The following is a 7,782-nucleotide window of genomic DNA, read 5'->3' on the forward strand; positions in this document are numbered from 1 at the left end:
CGTCACATCCGAGCATAAGCATAGTGTGAACAGGTGCTTAACTTAGAGTCACCAACTCATATACATTCAAGCAAAAAAGGAAGCACACTGTAGCGCCAAACCATGCAAACATGAAAAATTAATAATGAATTGCATTAGAAGTATGAAAAATTGAGAAAGTTTAGTGCATAAAATGGCCAAGTTATGTGTACCTGGAAGCCACGTTAAGGCATTTCTCGTTTTCCAGGTCCCTATTCTATGCTAATCCTTACTAAGACTGTAGTCTCCATCTGAATGGGAACCTATGAAAAATCCTCTGTTAGGACTGAAGTCTATATCTCTGTGGAGGGGAAATGGCCCTGCTTTGATTAAAAATGCCTGCAGCTAACAGGTGGAGTGCTCAGTCAGAAGTTAAATGAATACAAATTTCAAAAACTGACCGTCACATCCAAGCATAAGCATAGTGTGAACAGGTGCTTAACCTAGAGTCATCAACTCATATACATTCAAGAAAAAAAGAGATATAGACTTCAGTCCTAACAGAGGATTTTTCATAGGTTCCCATTCAGATGGAGACTACAGTGGCTCACTTTGGCCTGGACCAATCCCCATTATGTTGGAGGAGATGTGGGCTTCAGGGGACACTAGAGCACATGTGGTGGGACTGTCCAGCTCTGAATAATCTATGGAAGGACATTGCCAGATTAATACTAGAAGTCCTTGGGGTAGGCCTGACGCTGTCTCCTAGCCTGGTAATTATACATATTGGAACAGAGGAGTTTTGATTAGGGGGGCCTTATCTCACATACTGATAGCAGTTAGATTGCTAGTGGTGGCTAAATGGAAATGTGCTACAGTTCCGACCATTACAGAAGTAGTTGAAAAAATTAACTTTCACTGTGAGCATGAATTAGCCCTTACTCAAACAGCCTCTGCAAAAAAGAAGACTCAGCGTATATGGGATCCCTGGCTGCAAAGCCGGTGTTCAAATGTGTCGAGGTCATGTGATGTATAACATACGTTTGAAAACTGGTTCTACTGTTTTAGTATGTGGGGTTTGGGTCCTACCTTTGAAATACATCCGATGGCAAGAGACTTATTACACTATCCTTCCGGGAGATAAGCCTGAGTTTTTTTTTTTGTTATTCCTGTTTTAATTTTAATGCAAGACATTTACTGTATGTTAATGCTTATGTCTTCTTCTGACATGTTATGTGCTAATGTTGTAGCACTGATGCTTTTTATGTCAGTTTTTGTCATGTTTAAACACCAATAAATAAGACTGGATCAAAAAAAAGGAGAACATCCACCGCCTCATTAGGAACATACCCAGGCATTGTAGGGAAGTCATACAGGCACGTGGAGGCCACACACACTACTAAGCATAACTTCCTTGTCTTGAGGCATTTCCACTGAAGTTGGATCAGCCTGTAATTTTATTTTCCACTTTCAGTTTGAGTATCATTCCAAATTTAAAGCTCCATGGGATATTAACCCCTTCCTGTCATTGGGCGTACTTTTCCGTCCATGTGCCCTGGGACTTAATGCCCATGGACGGATTAGTACGTCATACGCGATCAGCCGCACTCACGGGGGTAGCGCGGCTGATCGCGGCCGGGTGTCAGCTGATTCGCACAGCTGACACACCTCCCAACTTTTGAAGGGAAAGAGGGACAAAGGTTGAGGGGCGCGCAGCGTGCCGCTGCAAATTTTAGGCCACGCCCAACCAGACCAGTTTCACAACTAGAAAAAAAACAGAAAGAAGAGAGAGAGAGAACAGAGAGAAGAAAGAGGGGAAAGAAAGAACAGAGAGAGGGAGAAAGGGGAAAGAAAGAACAGAGAGAAAGGAAGAACAGAGAACATGAAAGAGGGGGTAAGAAAGAGCAGAGAGCGAAAGAAAGAACAAAGAGAGAGGAAAATGGGAAAGAAAAAAAGAGGGGAAAGAAAAAAAATCAGCGGAAGAAAAAGAACAGAGAGAGCAAGAAAGATGGGAAAAAAAGAACAGAGAGAAAAAAGATTAGAGAGAAAGAAAGGGGACAGAAAAAAAGAACAGAGAAAGCGAAAGAACAGAGAGAAAGAAAGGGGAAAGAAAAAGAATAGAAAGAGAAAGAACACAGAGAGAGAAATAAGTAAAGAAAGAGGGGAAAGAACAGAGAGAAAGAAAAAGAGAGGGAAAGACAGAACAGAGTGAGAAAGAAAGAAACAGCGAGAAAGAACGAAAGAAATAAAGATTCTATAAAGATAATATAGCAGCCTGGCTCCCATTGTAATGCCCACCTGAGCCTCCCGATGCAGGACTTACCATGATCCGCTCACATGGCCGGCTTCCCCGATTCCAATGCGATCCTGCTGTCTGCGCTGTCGGAGGAGGACATGGTGATGGATCTGAAGCATTCCTGGTTCCGTCACAATCTCCTCATGAAATTACCTAATTTCTGGTCAGCTTCCAGCACATCACTTCCGGTGGACCGTCATGTGCGAGTTTTAAAGTGCTCCTCGGGGCTCCGCTGTGTACTCCTATGTCCGCGGGAAAAGCTCGCTTTGTATGCCTTGTACACACTTGTCTCCGCTCCGTATATCCCGTACACATATGGCTCCACTCGGTACACACACGGCTCTGCTCCGCATACCCCATACACACGCAACTCCACTCTGTTCACCAAGTACACACATGATTCCCCTCCGTACACCTCATACACGCGCGGCTCCGCTCCGTACACCTCGTTCACGCGTGGCTCCGCTCCGTAAACATGCAGCTCTGCTCCGTACACCTCATACACACGTGGCTCTGTACACCTCGTACACGCGTGTCTCCGCTCCGTACACCTCGCTCACGCGCGGCTGCGCTCTGTACACCTCGTACACGCGTGTCTCCGCTCCGTATACCTCGCTCACGCGCGGCTGCGCTCTGTACACCTTGTACACGTGCGGCTCCACTCTGTACACCTCGTTCACGCGCAGCTCTGCTCCATACGCCCGTACACACTCGGCTCCACTCTATGCCCCGTACACACGGCGCTCCGCTCTGTACACTTCGTACACACGCGGCTCCGCTTCGAACACCTCGTACACATGCGGCTCCGCTCCGTACACATCGTACACAAGCGGCTCTGCTCTGTACACCTCGTACACACGTGGCTGTGCTACATCCACACTGTAAACCCCTCCTGACCCCACACAGAAACTTCACCTCATCTAGCACCAACCATGACAACCAGCACAGCAGAGTCCTGCAGACACGCAGGCCCCTGATCATGTGACCCCTGACGCCTCCCCTCCTGAGACCTCATCACAGGTCCTGTGTGCGCAGCCACAGAGCATCCCAGCCACATCATTGCAGGCTGCGGTGGCTTTCTGGGACGGTGAGGGGTCGGTGCTTGGGGGAGCGTGGCGGCTCAGTGCAATGTGGGAAAAATAGCGTCCCAGGCAGGACGCGGGTGTGGGGTCAAAAACAGGACTGTTCCATGAGAATCGGGACGGTTGGGAGCTATGGCTGACACCTGGCACTTTAACCCCCCGGAACACCGATCAAATATGATTGCAGCGTCCGAGAGCAGGCAGAGGGGCTGTCAGCTCTGACAGCCCCTCTGCCTTTCGATCAGAGATCCCACGGTATGACGCGAGGTCCCGATCACTCACATAGTGTCACGATGTCAGATCTGCATGCCATATAAGCGATCAGCCTGCACAAAATGAGTGTCCCATACAGTTGTGACCAAAAGTATTGACACCCTTGCTATTCTGTCAGATAATACTCAGTTTCTTCCTGAAAATGATTGCAAACACAAATTCTTTGGTATTATTATCTTCATTTAATTTGTCTTAAATGAAAAAACACAAAAAGAATTGTCCTAAAGCCAAATTGGATATAATTCCACACCAAACATAAAAAAGAGGGTGGACAAAAGTATTGGCACTGTTCGAAAAATCATGTGATGCTTCTCTAATTTGTGTAATTAACAGCACCTATAACTTACCTGTGGCAATAACTAAATCACACTTGCAGCCAGTTGACATGGATTAAAGTTGACTCAACCTCTGTCCTGTGTCCTTGTGTGTACCACATTGAGCATGGAGAAAAGAAAGAAGACCAAAGAACTGTCTGAGGACATGAGAAACCAAATTGTGAGGAAGCATGAGCAATCTCAAGGCTACAAGTCCATCTCCAAAGACCTGAATGTTCCTGTGTCTACCGTGCGCAGTGTCATCAAGAAGTTTAAAGCCCATGGCACTGTGGCTAACCTCCCTAGATGTGGACGGAAAAGAAAAATTGACAAGAGATTTCAACGCAAGATTGTGCGGATGTTGGATAAAGAACCTCGACTAACATCCAAACAAGTTCAAGCTGCCCTGCAGTCCGAGGGTACAACAGTGTCAACCCGTACTATCCGTCGGCGTCTGAATGAAAAGGGACTGTATGGTAGGAGACCCAGGAAGACCCCACTTCTTACCCCGAGACATAAAAAAGCAGGGCTGGAGTTTGCCAACACTTACCGGAAAAAGCCTAAAACGTTTTGGAAGAATGTTCTCTGGTCAGATGTGACAAAAGTAGAGCTTTTTGGGCAAAGGCATCAACACAGAGTTTACAGGAGAAAAAAAGAGGCATTCAAAGAAAAGAACATGGTCCCTACAGTCAAACTTGGCGGAGGTTCCCTGATGTTTTGTGGTTGCTTTGCTGCCTCTGGCACTGGACTGCTTGACCGTGTGCATGTCATTATGAAGTCTGAAGACTACCAACAAATTTTGCAGCATAATGTAGGACCCAGTGTGAGAAAGCTGGGTCTCCCTCAGAGGTCATTGGTCTTCCAGCAGGACAATGACCCAAAACACACTTCAAAAAGCACTAGAAAATGGTTTGAGAGAAAGCACTGGAAAGACCTGGAACACCTGTGGAGAGATCTAAAAATGGCAGTTTGGAGAAGGTACCCTTCAAATATCAGGGACCTGGAGCAGTTTGCCAAAGAAGAATGGTCTAAAATTCCAGCAGAGCATTGTAAAAAACTCATTGATGGTTACCGGAAGCGGTTGGTCGCAGTTATTCTGGCCAAAGGTTGTGCAACCAAGTATTAGGCTGAGGGTGCCAATACTTTTGTCTGGCCCATTTTTGGAGTTTTGTGTGAAATGATCAATGTTTTGCTTTTTGCTTCATTCTCTTTTGTGTTTTTTCATTTAAGACAAATTAAATGAAGATGATAATACCAAAGAATTTGTGTTTGCAATCGTTTTCAGGAAGAAACTGAGTATTATCTGACAGAATTGCAGGGGTGTCAATACTTTTGGCCACAACTGTAATGGGACACAGTGTAAAAGAATGAAATTTAAAAAAAAAAAACTTTAATTGTTAAAATGTAAAAAATAATAAAAAAATCAATATGATATCATTAAATCAATATTTGAATAAACAAATCTAAACAAAATAACTAATAATATTAGTGTGCGCTTGGAACACTCAAAGAAGAGGGAAATCTAAATTGGGTGGTTATAGAAAAAAAAAAAAAACCTCCTATAAGTGCTCTTTATGTAGCTGGATAATAGCGAGAAAATAGCAATTAGTAATAGTCAATTGTAAGACCTCAGAAGAAGTGCTTAAGGTAAAAAGAATATATATAGATGCTGGTGGCAATCTTAGTTCCAACCTGAACAATTACAAACTAAAAAGGCATGAGTGAGGGTAAAAACCTGAAATCACTGAACAGGTTATATACTGCAGGGTAATTCTCCCTGATAGTAGCTTAAAAAAAAAAAAAGTCAAAGTCAAATTGCAGCCTGTGAACGGCTATGCAGAGTAGCCGCAATAGTAAATGCACAAGTCAGAGAGCGGTACCTGTAAAGATAATGCGATGCGAAGTCCTCACTCCAGTAAGCGGTGCAGGTTAAAATAGCGCTTTTTGCTCCAGCGCTTGGAAAAAGAGGGGGGGGGGTTTGTACACTGGGGTATAGACGAGTTACAGGGCCTGCCCCGGCCGGTGGCAGCCTCCTGTCAGTGTACCTCCAGCTGTGGAGCAGACGTGAGCGGCCTCTCGTGCTCCCGGCATCTGTGAGCTGCTCCAGGTATACAGGACCTTCGTGATGTGAGTCAACACATGACCACGTCAGTTTCACTTGCTGGTGGTTGCGACGGGGACCAATGGACTTTCCAACATGTTTCAAAGACTAACTGTCTTCTTCCTCAGGGATCCGTGAGGAAGAAGACAGTTAGTCTTTGAAACATGTTGGAAAGTCCATTGGTCCCCGTCGCAACCACCAGCAAGTGAAACTGACGTGGTCATGTGTTGACTCACATCACTGGAGCAAAAAGCGCTATTTTAACCTGCACCGCTTACTGGAGTGAGGACTTCGCATCGCATTATCTTTACAGGTACCGCTCTCTGACTTGTGCATTTAGTATTGCGGCTACTCTGCACAGCCGTTCACAGGCTGCAATTTGACTTTTTTTTTTTTTTTTTTTTTTAAGCTACTATCAGGGAGAATTACCCTGCAGTATATAACCTGTTCAGTGATTTTAGGTTTTTACCCTCACTCATGCCTTTTTAGTTTGTGATTGTTCAGGTTGGAACTAAGATTGCCACCAGCATCTATATATATTCTTTTTCCCTTAAGCACTTCTTCTGAGGTCTTACAATTGACTATTACTAATTGCTATTTTCTCGCTATTATCCAGCTACATAAAGAGCACTTATAAGAGGTTTTTTTTTTGTTTTTTTTTCTATAACCACCCAATTTAGATTTCCCTCTTCTTTGAGTGTTCCAAGCGCACACTAATATTATTAGTTATTTTACCTTATTTCTTTGACACCCTTGTGACAGGTGTCTTAGTGTTTGCTGCTGGAATTACACTCATACACAAGCGCCACTGAATCTCCATTTGTATTAAATCTAAACAAAAGTTTGCATATTTAGTATCACCGCAACCGTAACGACCCGTAAATTGTCCCACTAGTTAACCCCTTTAGTGAACACCATTAAAAAACAATACTTTATCATCATACCGCCGAACAAAAAGTTTAATAACACGCAATCAAAAAGATGGATATAAATACTGCTGAAAGGCGTGGGAGAGAGACTTGGGGATAAGCTTGTCTCCTGAGGAATGGGAAAGGGGGTTTCTCTTCACTCATAAACTTGCTAGCGCTGGGATTGCACAAGAGAAGAACTATAAAATACTTATGAGATTGTATCATTACCCTTCTAAACTACATGCAATATATCCAGCAGTTTCAGGGTTTTGTTGGAGATGCGAGAGGGAGGTGGACTCTATGATTCACATTTGGTGGCAATGCTCTAAGATCAAGCCATTCTGGGAGAAGGTTTTCGACAATTATCAACAAATCACGGGAAACCGTGTAGCAAGGTCCCCTCAAATAGCTCTTCTGTCAATTTTACCACCTTCAATAGGGACTCACAAGTGAGATATTCTTCGGTTTTGTCTAACAGCAGCACGAATGGTAATCCTGCGGTTTTGGAAACTTACAAACCCCCCTGACATATTAGACTGGTATAAGGAAATGGTCAATCTGTGTAGAATGGAGGAGCTGTCTGCAGACTGCAATAGCACAAACGATAAATTTAGAAGGATTTGGAGTGGATGGATTTTGTTTCAGGACTCACCTGATTTCCATAATGTGTTCCGCTGAATGTTTCAGTTACATAGGAATTTGCACATTAATATATACATGATTTTAAGGACTGCTTTATCCATAACCTTTTTTTTTTTTTTTTTTTTCCCCCTCTTCCCTTGTCTTTCCTGCTTTTTTTACCCTATGTCTGTCCTCTGCATAATATAGAGGATACTTCCTCTCTTGA

This window comes from Dendrobates tinctorius, unplaced genomic scaffold (assembly GCF_039654945.1).
Source record: "Dendrobates tinctorius isolate UK_male_01 unplaced genomic scaffold, ASM3965494v1 ptg000003l, whole genome shotgun sequence".
NCBI classification, from domain to species: domain Eukaryota; kingdom Metazoa; phylum Chordata; class Amphibia; order Anura; family Dendrobatidae; genus Dendrobates; species Dendrobates tinctorius.